At 35.5% G+C, this 13,062-nt stretch overlaps 4 protein-coding genes across 4 annotated transcripts in view; 2 read left to right on the plus strand and 2 right to left on the minus strand.

Moving 5' to 3' along the window:
- LOC125645494 (serine-rich adhesin for platelets-like) overlaps positions 1–13,062 on the plus strand; it is a 275,270-nt gene that overhangs the window by 218,458 nt on the left and 43,750 nt on the right. The window lies entirely within an intron of this gene.
- Positions 1–13,062, minus strand: part of LOC125683914 (scavenger receptor class F member 1-like) — a 223,124-nt gene that overhangs the window by 141,741 nt on the left and 68,321 nt on the right. The gene's annotated exons all lie outside the window — the stretch shown is intronic.
- Positions 1–13,062, minus strand: part of LOC125677990 (uncharacterized) — a 208,064-nt gene that overhangs the window by 24,165 nt on the left and 170,837 nt on the right. The gene's annotated exons all lie outside the window — the stretch shown is intronic.
- The window catches only part of LOC130048063 (histone-lysine N-methyltransferase, H3 lysine-79 specific-like), a 242,555-nt gene continuing 241,541 nt past the window's right edge, over positions 12,049–13,062 (plus strand). The window contains exon 1 of the mRNA XM_056144148.1: positions 12,049–12,474. The gene's annotated coding sequence lies outside the window, so the exon portion shown is untranslated. The remainder of the gene's footprint in view (positions 12,475–13,062) is intronic.

Here is a 13,062-nt window from a genome sequence, read left to right on the forward strand (position 1 = left end):
CAATTTGCATGCCATTTCTTTTCTTTTTTTTCATATAGAAGTTAAATAAAAGAGTAATTACCACTGAAAAATACATGTATTTATTTTTATCGAATCATAGTATAAGATATAGTGCAGTTTTACTAGATCATCTCTCTGGACCACCCTCTACCGTTTTTCGATATCGCTGCCCCCCCCCCCTATTTAATCTTTCTCTCTCTGTCTCTCTCTCTCTCTCTCTCTCTCTCTCTCTCTCTCTCTCTCTGTGTGTGTGTGTGTGTGGAAGAAGCTACAATATGACTTGACTGTCGCATAAAATGTGAGATGAGTTATAGAAAAACGTTGGTTTCCTTCCCCATTTGGCCCCAAGGTGAAAACGAAAATTCTGAAACCTTATTGCGCATCTACAGGACATTATTTTTCAACTCCTAGAATTCAATTTCTTGATTCACCAAGCATGTTGGCAAACAATCATGTTACACAATATGAGATATATAATCAGGGGCGGGTCCAGGAATTGTGGTTACGGGGGCGTCACTTTATGGGGCAGGGGGTCTATGGGGCCCCCGGAAGCTCCTGGATTTTACAGATTTTATAGGGCTTGAAATATGTCTCCTCTTTAGTCATTTGTATTGTTTTCCATCATTTTTTATCAGGTGAAATTAATAAAATGATGCAAATTTTAAGTGTTTTTGAAAAAAAAAAATTAAGTTCTCCCAATAAAGTAATTCATGAAATCAATTTGTCATTCATTTCTCAGGGAGTGGAAGAAATTATTGCTTCTTTTATCGCTTAGTACATTTTTCTAAACAAGATACCACGATTTACCTTAATTTGAAAATTTTGGGCTGCGCTTCCTTTAAATCCGCCACTGATAATGGTAATAACCTATATATAGCTAACAGTTGATATACATATATATGTAAAGACGTGTATATATTTGACATGTACATGTAACATCAAACTGTATACCGGTACATATGCAATTTAATATCATATATAACATTATTATAAGTTATAGATTTTGTATGGGAAAATATGACGACCGAGGGTTTTTTTTTTTTTTTGCGCGTAGACGGACCGAGCTTGCGAGCTTTTCCCATACAAAACAGGGTCGGATACAGGAATTCTGGTTGGGGGGGGGGGGTTGAATTTTGTCCAAAGGCAGGGGGGTCTGGAGGCCGCTCTAAGGCCCCCGGTGGGTCAAGGGCAAAGCCCTGGTGGGGGCCCAGGGAGCGAAGCCCCCGTAAGCTCCTGAATTTTAGTGATTTTAAGAGTAAAATTTGACCATATAATTAGCCTTCATAGGTGAAGTTGCACCCCCTCTTACTAGCTGCAATAATGCAGCCCTATCCAATTTATTTTTATTCTGACGTTTTCGGGATAGGGCTACAATTCCATAGGATCTCCGTAATGGTGCAAAATAATTTTATGAATAACCGATAATAAACTCTGTGTATTAGTCCCAACTGTTGTTTACACCAAAAGGAGTAACAACTTTGTGCTCGGGCATGTCTAATAAAGGTGTTTTTCATTAAATATAATGTACAGCATGCAAAATTCTTCGTCTGCTCCGCCATGCTTGTTATCGCGAGATCTCGTAGGTGGATCTAATGAAAAACCTAAACATTGACAATCAGCACGAAAATGTAGTTACTCGAGCCACCTCGACAAAGAAAGGAAAATCATATTGTTGCAGAAAGAATTTACACTCTGCTGTTCGGTTTTTAGCTCTTCTGAGCCGAAGGCTCAAAGAGCTAATGCTATGGCCATTTGTGCGGTGTGCGTAAACTTTTTAGAAAAAGGGCTATAACTCAAAAACCCCTTGGCCAATTTTTTTCAAATTTGTTACAGGGTATCATTGGCCCAAGGGCTTTCATACATACTAAATAGAGGGATGTGACCCTTTAACAAGGGGAGATAATCAGGAAAATACAAACAAAAGTAGTGGTTGCTAAAAAATCTTCTTCTCAAGAACCACTGGGCAGATTATCACCAAACTTACACATAAGGATGAGGATATGTTGTAGATTAAAAATTGTTCAAGGCATTACCCTGGGGCAAAGGGCGTGGTCTCAAGGTCACTTCAAAGTTGACCTAAATTTATATTTCCTTAAATCTTTGATATTTTAGTCATTATAAGGACTAGGATCATCAAATTTTGACAGTTGATGCATCTTAGGACCTTGTGTCAAGTTGTCTCAAAAGTAGGTCACGGTGACCTACTTTTTGAATTTTGCAGGTATTTATTTTAAAATTAATTTTGATGCATATCTTAGACACTTTGAAGCCTATGATCATCAAAACTTGTCAGTTGGTGGATCATGGGACCTTGAAATGCGTCAACTGAAAAATAGGTCACGTGACCTACTTTCTGAGTTGTATGGCTTATCATTTATAGATATATTTTAAGTTGTTATTTCAAATACCGGGAGGTTTAGAATCATCAAATCTTGTAAGTTGATGCATCTTGAGGCCTTGAAACATATTTATAAAAAAAGTAGGTCACAGTGACCTACTTTTTGAATTTTGTAGATATTCAAATTTCACATTTTCAATTTTAGATGCATATTTTGGGCACTGTAAAACCTAGGATCATCAAACTTTGTCAGTTGATGCGTCTTCAGTCTTCGGTTTGTGTCGACCAAAAAGTAGGTCACCGTGACCTACTTTTGGTATTTGACTGCTAAATTACTATATTTCAGACACTATTTGACCTACAATCATCAAACTTTGTCAGTTGATGCATCTTGAGTCTTCAGAGTGTATCGACCAAACAGTAGGTCACTGTGACCTACTTTTGGCATTTGACAGTTATATTTATATATTTCAGTCACTAATTGACCTACAATCATCAAACTTTGACAGTTGATGCATCTTGAGTCTACGGAGTGTGTCGACCAAAAAGTAGGTCACCTTGACGTACGATTGGAATTTGACAGCTATATTTCAATAATCAGATACTAATTGGCTTAAAATCATCAAACTTTGTCAGTTGATATTTCTTGGTTTCTCAAAATGTGTAAACCAGAAAGTAGGTCACATTGACCTACTTTTTTTTTAATTCTTAAGATTTAACTAAAGATTTAGAATACTAAGAGGCTAAGAATAGAAATGGTGGGTTTGTACAATTTATCAAAAGAGCGATTCTAGGCCCTTGGGCCTCTTGTTTAATTTGATATTAAATTCAAACCTTTTCAATACCGACGAAATAGCTTTCGCCTCCATACTTGTCCATTGATGTAATACCTTATATGGCATATGCAAATGACTTGACAATCGGAAGTTGAAACTTCAGTACATCAAACATGGCGCACAAATATGAATGGAGAAATTGGAATTTATCGAAATTGTTGAAAACGGTAGAATAGAGCCTCACAAATCTTTAGTTGCAGGTTGTAAATTTATATATTGACTAAGAAACATAGAATATCATTTTATTTACGTAAAGATAGTCAGGAAATGTTTAGAATGAGCGCAAATGTTGCGGGAGTGAATCACTCCCGCATTTGCACCATTACGGATATCCTAAGGAGCTGTAGCCCTCTCCCTAAAAAAAATAAATCAGAGAGGGCTACATTATTGCAGCTACCCCACTTACCAACAATAACACACCTTTTTCAACACTACTCAAATGAGGCAGAATTTATCATCAGTAAATTTCTTTCTAGTCAAACTTATTTGCTCGTCATTGAGCTGTGATTCGGTCCACCTATTTGTATTTCTTGGATTTTAATCCCTCCTACACACACCTCTTTTCATACTATATTACGCCTCTTGCCTCAACAGATGTTTCTCGTTTATGAAATAAGAAGTATATTTAAAAATATATATATAATAGCCAATAAAATATTAATGCATGATTTTGGGGAGGGAGGGGCTGCAGAAAATTAAACCAAGGTATATATAAACAGTTCTCAAGAAACGCATACTAGTATTTCTAATGAAAAAAAATCTATTCAACTATGAATCTCTATACAGTTATTCGTTAATATGTGTGTACAATATTAAAGCAATATATAATACTTATTTCTCCTACTTATGTAAAATATTGTAAGTAATAAAATATTCCCCTAAACAACTTCAGCAATATTTTAGCCACATTATCGATATGATATATTACCTTTAACCCTTGACATAGACCTTCATAAAAGTGGCTGTCAGGTGAAAATAAGTATGTTGTCGCTGTGACGCAGGAATCGATGTGATAGCGCATGAAAAAGTGAAAGTGCTTACTGATTTCACATAAAATATGATAGATATTATAGATTACATATTAATTTATTGTTATTTGTTTTGACATATTCTTGAATTGACTGCTATAACTTATCAGTATTTCATTGTAGATTTTCAGCATGGAAAAAAATTGACTTCACAATCACATTCCTTTATAAACTGCGCAGGGTTTCCTGAAAGTGACGGAGTTAGGGACTTTATGTATTTTGACATTTATCTTTTAGAATAAATTATTATAGATATGATTTTATTTTCCCTTTTTATAGTACGCAGTAATTTGTAACCTAAACTTTGAAAATTTGGGGGGGGGGGGGGGGGGGGGGGGGGGGTACGCCCCCTTTAAATCCGCCAGTGCAACGTTAATAACCTTTTCATTATATACTTTCAATTTCATTTAGAAACTGAAAATAATTTTATTTGAAGATGAAAAATTTGAAAATTAACGGCGTAGTTCCGGCTTGTGACGTAATGTTTGCGGGCTGGAATGTTTCCAGGAATATATCGTGTGATATATGCCCGCAAACTTTTAAAGAAAAAAGAAGAGATGAAATCGAAAGTATATAATGAATGTACACATATTTATTTATGTATCATATCAAATTTTAAAGCGAACGAGCCCGGCGTGTATAAAGGATATGGGATAAGTTTATGTGAAAGTTCGTACATTTACTGACATCCTGCGGATTAGTGTCGAACCCAAAGAGATACAGCGGGATGGATTGATTGAATATTGTTTAACGTCCCTCTCGAAAATATTTCAGTCATTCATACGGAGACGTCACCACTGCCGGTGAAGGGTTGCAAAATTTACGCCTATATGCCAGTGACGTAGCCGACCCCCCCCCCCTCCCCTCCACTCGACCCCCTGCTTACAAATATTTCAAACCTAGCTACGCCACTGTATGCTCGACGCTTATGGCCATTGAGAAGGGAGCGATCTTTATCGTGCCACACCTGCTGTGACACGGGAACTCAGTTTTTGCAGTCTCATCCGAAAGACCGCCTCATTTAGTTGCCTCTTACGACAAGCAAAGGAGTACTGAGGATCTATTCTAACCCGGATTCCCACGGGTATAGAGCGGGGAAGAAAGACTACAGCGGGAAAAAAAGATTGAAACAGAATCAATGAAAACTAGGGTGACGTTTACAACCCATAGTATGAGAAATTAACAGATATGAAATAGCTAAAAGACTGACAGACAATTTATGCTTGAATGGAATTAAAAGGTGATCTCATTATTAATCTAAATGTTAAAATACAAGTAATTGGTTTTAAAAAATGAGCTGTTAGAAGTCCTCCATATTTAGGATGGAGCACTGCAGTCACAGTCTTACAGTGTTCCTTAAAAATAATATATCAAACACAAGATGTTTAACTTGCTGGCTTAATAAGATCCTGAATTGTCGTTGTTATATACATACCACACTCCCTGTTGTAGGTACACGCATACACTGTATTATGTGTAAATTCACATATTTACAAATGTGCATTAATGGCGTGGGAGGGGTATAATTTGATTACATGATACGTTATGCTTTAAAGTTCGTACAACTGTATTGATGGTTTACTGGGAATATTATAATTAAACAAATCTTCTCCATCCGCATTGGATTTTTCTATCCTCTCTCCCTAAACCAGTTTCAGATTGTATAAATACAGTTTTGTGTATAGAAAAATATTAGTTTAAACTAAATTCAAGAATGTGGATTTGATTTAAGACTTACAATATCTTCCTTGAGATAAAGAAGAACGTATAGCATGAAAATAATTTATATTCCAATTATTTATTTAGGTTAGATGGATCGATGCCATTGAGACTAATCTCTTGAAATATTCCTGGACACCTTGATACCCACGCCATGACATACAGTTCCTGTAAGTGCTGACTTGCCGTCAAAGCAGTGACTTGTATAACACCTAATGGTGCAATCACTTATTTTTCAACTTTGAATACAGGATCAGCATGTGCTCCACAGCAAAGTTCCCACAAAACCCACGTCTATCGGGTTCTTAAATTTTAATATAAGTTTCTTCATTTATCTTCTTTTTTGTTGCAAATTCTTTATGAATAAAATGAAACGTGTGTGTAAAATAGTTTAGTATAAATAAAAAATGTACTACTGATTGTTATTGTTTTACTAAGTATATTTTATCAAAACGTGTTGATTTTGTATCCATTCAGGAATGAAAATATTGAAAGTATAATTCTGTTAATGTTATGTGCCCATTCAGAGTCCTTTATGATCCCAGATAATTCTGCAGTCAGATGTTCTCCAAATAATCAAGTTGCAGCAATCAGGGGCGGATCGAGGAATTGCGGTTACGGGGGGCGCCACTTTATGAAGCAGTGGGTCCAGGGCGAAGTCCTCGTGGGGGTCCAGGGGACGGAGCCCCCGGATTTTACGGGGCTTGAAATATTTCTCCTATTTAGTCATGTGTACTATTTTCTATCATTTTTTAAGGTGAAATTAATAAAATGACCCAAATTTTAAGGGTTTTTTGGGAAAAAATTAAGTTCTCCCAATAAAGTAATTCAAGAAATCAAAAGATTTTGTAATTTATTTCTCCGGGAGTGGAAGAAATTTAGTACATTTTCCGAAACAAGATACCGCGATTTACCTTAAATTAAAATTTTTTAGGGGGCTACGCCCCCTCTAAATCCGCCACTGGCAATAAAATTCTATCACTTTGCAATGTTCTTTGTCCACTGAGATGTCCTTTATGATCTGGATAATTTGCATGCAGTCGGCTGTAGTCCAAACAATCAAAACACAACCATTCATATTGCACAAAAGCTGGCCCTGTATCAGGTGATAGTAAGGATGGCTGGGCTTGAAGGAGAAAATATTCTTCCTGTATTCTAAATGCAAGAAAAGGTTTATATATAAAAAGAGAATCCACAATAAACAGGCGTTAATTATACAAATGTCTATATATAGATAAATTTCGATCACGTGACTTTAATTGTCCTCGATACTGACCAGTAGCCGTATTGGAGGTGACGCTATTGTATGTTTACAAACTATAATCCAATTAAATTTGTCAAGATTTAAATACTTTATTATGGTCGATAAGATTAATAAATTTCCGTTGACATACCGGGACACTTTAGATATCACTTCAAGGCAGATCTACGATGAAAAAATAGGATTAATCGAGAAACGAGATCCATATACATTAGAAAAGCAAAAATGGACACAGGACGTTGAAAAATGGCAAGTGTCACTTATCCTGACATTGTCAATTATTTATTGTTTACAACAAGTGCTTATACAATGGATGAATTAAAGTCATACGAAGGACTAGAAGCATATAATCAATTCGTCAGTGGCTGGGTTAGAGATGTCAAAGTGTGTGAAATTTCTGGTCTGTGTGTACACACTGCAAGGGTAAGTTGTATTAAATAATTATTTATTGACTCAAATTAATAAAAAAAAAAAAACTCAAAAGAAACTGTATTATGCAGCTTTTTACAGTTACATTCTGACATGAACATACATGCATGACATGTGTCAACAATGGTACTTATTTTTCTTTTTGTATCTGTACTGTAGGGTTTGTGTCTTTGATACAGAAAATGCTTTAAAATATAAGAAATGAAAATAAAAAACGAGACAGAGTGCGTGTGTTCCCTAAAAGCCTGTTCTGTCTGTTAAAAAATGAAATATTTAGTATTAATTTCACATCATAACAGTTTTGTTTACTTTTAATACCAAAATAATGATGAAAACATTATGAATACTTTCAGTTTGAAATATGAGTAATCTGGATACCCCATTATAAATGTTGTTCAATTTTTATTGTAGGTGATGCACTCACAAAGACTCAGTGAAACACCTCTCAGTCAATGGGTCATAATACAACGTGATGGAAAAATTTTGGCATCCCATATGGCAGGATTAGGCGAGTCCTGTACTCACATAGCAGCCATGCTATTTTCAATAGAGGCAACAGTGAAGGTACGAGAGGCTCGTACTGTGACAGATTCAAAATCATACTGGTTACCCACTTCTGTTAAATGGGTAGATTATGCGAAAATTGAAGAAATTGACTTTACCTCAGCCAAAACAAAAAAGAAACAGTTAGACCAACAATTCTTAGATACACCTGTGGCCAAGAAAGGGAACTCATCTTTAAAACCGGTGAAAAAGTCTAAAGAAATGAAATATCTTTGTTCTTGCAACAGTTGAGCTTAACTGGAGCTCAGGCTGCAGTTTTGAGTATTAAGCAAGGCTTCCAACAACCATGTACACCTAAAGTTTTAGATTTTAAAAAATCCCAAAATTTTATCTGAGCTTTTCAATGAATCCTTATTAACAGCAAGTTTTAGTGACATTTTGACATATTGCAAAGATATCGAAGTGGTTGTTATTAAAGAGGAAGCAAAAAGTGTAGAAATGGCCACTAAGAAACAGGCTGAAACAAAACTATTGAACCAATTTAGAAGTGGTCGCATAACTGCATCTAGGATGTATGCTGTGTGTCATGATAGTCCAGCTCAACCATCAGAAAGTTTAATTAAGGCTATATGCAACCCTGAAAGTGCAAAGTTTGTTTCTGCAGCTACATTATGGAGATGTTCGCATGAGAAAGATGCCAGAGAAATTTATTGTGAAGCAATGAACTCACTGCATGAAGTTTTTTTTTATTGAGGATGCAGGATTAACAATTCATACTGAATACCCATTATTTGGTGCATCACCAGATGGACTGGTCTCTTGCGATTGTTGCGGACAGGGTGTACTGGAAATGAAGTGCCCATATTGAGTGCGATCCTCTACTTTAGAAAATTTTACTGGACCCAAGTCTTGTTTAGAAGACACTGACAATGGGAAATTACTTAAAAGAAAGCATCCCTATTATTATCAGGTGCAGACTCAGATAAAACTGTGTGAAAGGGAGTTTTCTGATTTTGTTGTCTGGACTGAAAAGGAAGTTCACAAAGAAAGAATTGAATGAGACAAAGATTTGTGGGAAGACATTTATATCAGGGCCAAAATCTTCCATAATATGGCTATAATGCCCGAACTTGTAAGTCGGTTTTATACAAGACTTAATAGACCTGCTGTTTTGAGCACACAATTCCTTGAATTTGCCAAATGACAACGATTGTAGTAATGCCAAAGACATTTTCTGTTATTGCCAACAGGGAGAAACTGACACTATGGCTACCTGTGATAACCAAAATTGTCAATACCAATGGTTTCATCTTCAGTGTTTAGTCTTGAAGAAAAATGAACTACCAAAGGGAAAATGGTATTGCCAAGACTGCAGTCGACTGCCTGAATTTAAATCTAAAAGGCGCTGTAATAGGAAAAAACTTCAGTTATATAATTTTATAATGTACCTTTATTATATATACATGTATGTCACATTTATATGTTGTACGTATGTTTTTGTTTCAAAAAAACCCTGGATGCCTGTTTTGCAGAGGGTTTGAAATCAATATATTCACTGAAAACTGATATTTCTTTTTACCTTTTTTAATTGGATGTATCGAAGAGAAAACAGTTGTAAAAAGGCAAAGAGACAAATAATAAATGAGTCAAAAACAGCAACTTCACTGTAAAACTTTTTAAAAAATTCAAATTACAGTATGACATACATGTAACCTACACAACATTGGCAACAAAAACAACTTGAAAATGTTTCTTAAAATTTATTATTTTGTTAAAGAAACTGTGCGAGTGATATTGTGCACTGTGTCAGGTTTTTGTCGAAAGGGTAGCATGCAGTCATCCTCGACAGTTTCTGGGGAGACTGTTTGCGTAGATTGTCGGTCATCTGTCTGTGTCTCTAGTACTTGGTCTAGACAGCTGTTGAAAGGTGGGTAATTTCTCTCCTTTGGGGAAGACGTGCATGGTACACATTTATGTATGTGGAGGCTCGCACCTTGATATGTGACTTGAAATTGACCTTGATCTGTGACCTTCACCCCAACTTTCAGGGTCTATCCCCACTTTCAAGGTTAACCCCACAACCTTGGGGAGAAAGTTTGACCTTGACCCCACTTTCAAGGTTAACCCCCAAACATTGGTGAGAATGTGACTTTTAACCTTAACCCCCCACTTCCAAGGTTAACCCCATAACCTTGGGGAGAAAGTGACTTTTACCTTGACCCCGCTTTCAAGGTTAAACCCACAACCTTGGTGAGAAACTGTGACCTTGACATTTGGCACACTTTTCAAGGTCATTGAAGAATATCATGTGACTACTCCTTGGAATTCAAGTAACAAGCTTTATATGACAGAAAACGTCATTTTTCATACCCTTATTTGCCCCCCTACCCCTCTCACAGGGCCAATACAGAAGTTCCGAAACTTTCTTGTACACCTACAGGACACCACCAATTACTTCCCAAAAGATCATTCAAGTACTGCATAAAATGTTAGAGGAGTTTGTTTTGTTTTTTAAAAAAACGTTGCTTTTCGACTCCCATTTGAGCCCCAGGGTGAAAATGAAAATTCAGCAACCTTACAGCACATCTATAGGACAACACCAATCACCTTCCAAAAGATGATTTGTGTACTGTGTAAAATGTTAGAGGAGTTCTGGGAACCAGGATTTTTTTTCCAGAAAAAACGTCGTTTTTCGACTTCCATTTGGGCCCAGTGTAAAAATGAAAATTCCGAAAGCTTATTGCACATCTACAGGACACCACCATTCATCTTCCTAAAGATGATTTTGCTATTGTATTAAATGTAAGAGGAATTCTGGTAAACAGATGTATGTATAAAATTGTCTTTCTTGACCCCCATTTCGTCCCTAGGGTGAAAATGAAAATTCCGAAACTTTATTGCACATCTACAGGACACCACCAATCGTCTTTCAAAAGGTCAATCGGTTACTACTTAAGACGAAGGAGGAATTCGAGGATAAAGAAAGTGTGATAGACGGATGGACGGAACAGGGTAACAACAATATACCCGAACTTTTTTTTAGAAAGTGCGGGTATAACAAACATTGCATGACCTGTGTTTTAATGTAAATATCGTGAATGATTCTCAGACAGAGTGCATATTTCTTCTCTGCACAAATACTAAGTACTACTTATTTACATGTAATGGAGATAACTGATAGGGATAAAAGTAGGAGATACAAAGTAAGTGTAGCAACCTACAGTACTGTACAATATAGGTAGTGCCTGTAAAATGTTACATGTAACTTCCAAACCTTTAATTTTCAGTCACTTATAATCAAGTAGAATATATAGAAAATTACCCAATTAAAAATCATTTACTACAATCGTTTCAAATACACCTTTTACAGATTATGTTTTTAGTATATGAAGTGTTTTTCAAATTGATATTTATATTACTTGTACATGGTTTTCCGGTACGTGTAACATTGCTCAGGAAAACAAAGCAATGCACGGCGGTATGCGGACTAACAATGTTCAATGTACAACCTTTCTTCCTTATCCTTTAACCAGTCCCTAGAATATACCGAAATTCACAGGAGGAAATTATATCGTTCCCATTCGTGAATGTTGATTTCAAAAACTTCTCAGTATATACTAAATATATACATACATTGATACTGCATTCCTTATTTTTCAAATTGATACTAAATATAATGTACCTTTCAGTTCTATGAAATGTAAATATCGCTGGGTGATACGCCGCGGCATTCGGTGTTTTACCATCCCGATTCCATAAATAGTATCTTTATACTAATATTTAAACAAGCGGAGTTTTAAAAAATGCAACACTTTCATTTCTTGGAGTTTGCATTTTACATTGACCAATTTTCCAATAGCTATATGTAATTTGAGCGAGTACGATTTTATTTCATACTAATTTTATTCACAAAAAGGGAAAGGGATTGGGCAGCAGGCATAGCGTATTTTAGCCCTCTCCCAAACATTATTCATTGTTTACATACACTACATGTATGTTATTGAGAAGACAGGTAGAAAAAGATCACGACCAACATGAAGTTGTAAGACATTTCCGATTAAAAGTTTGTCTCTTTAGCACAATTATTTTGACAAATTTGTCCAATGATAGAAACCCCAACCGGGAGGCCAGGGTTCATTTCTCAATCCCGGATACACCTTGTCCACGTCTATGAGTTGGACTGTGTATTCAAAACAGATAGGATAAGTACATCGCACAGTCCGTTAACATCAAACTCAATTCTTGAAATATCTTTCAAAATAGTTGATCGTACAATCTCACATTTTTTTCTTCAGTAAAAAGACGCACTGTTTCAGAAGCTGTCATAACGTCACGAAGTGATCCAATTCTTAACAATCGGTAATTAGTCTAGTCAATCTAGCTCATATATGAGCAAAACCTCAAACTAATTGCAACAGAAATGAAATTTTGATTATTCATGCAAGAAAACACATGCAAACAACATATTAAAAATCGGCTTTTGTATTTCAATGGGAAAATTGGAATTTTGGGGTAAACTGGTGTGTTTTTTCATGAAAATCGCTAAAAACTGGAAATCGAAGAAAAGGTCCATTTCATGTAACATACAGTAAAAATAAGTTTCATATTTCAACCTGGAAATGTTCGATTAAATTTTTTACAGCAGAATATATTCTTTCCTTGACTGTAATTTTTGGGTAAAATTTTGCTTTTTTGAATATAATTGTTAAAGATTGAAATTTTAAGAAGAAAACCCACATTTTTTCATACATTTGAGGCTACCAATAAAAAATTGAGGTTAAGATTTATTTTAAAAACTGTTCAACAAGTAAGATATATATATATATTATTGGCAATATAAATGAAAAATACCATTTTAGGTAGGAAAACCTACCTTTTTCTATAACAAAAATAGTGAAAAACTGGAAATGATAGGAAATTACTGTTTTATAGAAGATATGACATTGA

This window comes from Ostrea edulis, chromosome 1, assembly GCF_947568905.1.
Source record: "Ostrea edulis chromosome 1, xbOstEdul1.1, whole genome shotgun sequence".
NCBI classification, from domain to species: Eukaryota; Metazoa; Mollusca; class Bivalvia; order Ostreida; family Ostreidae; genus Ostrea; species Ostrea edulis.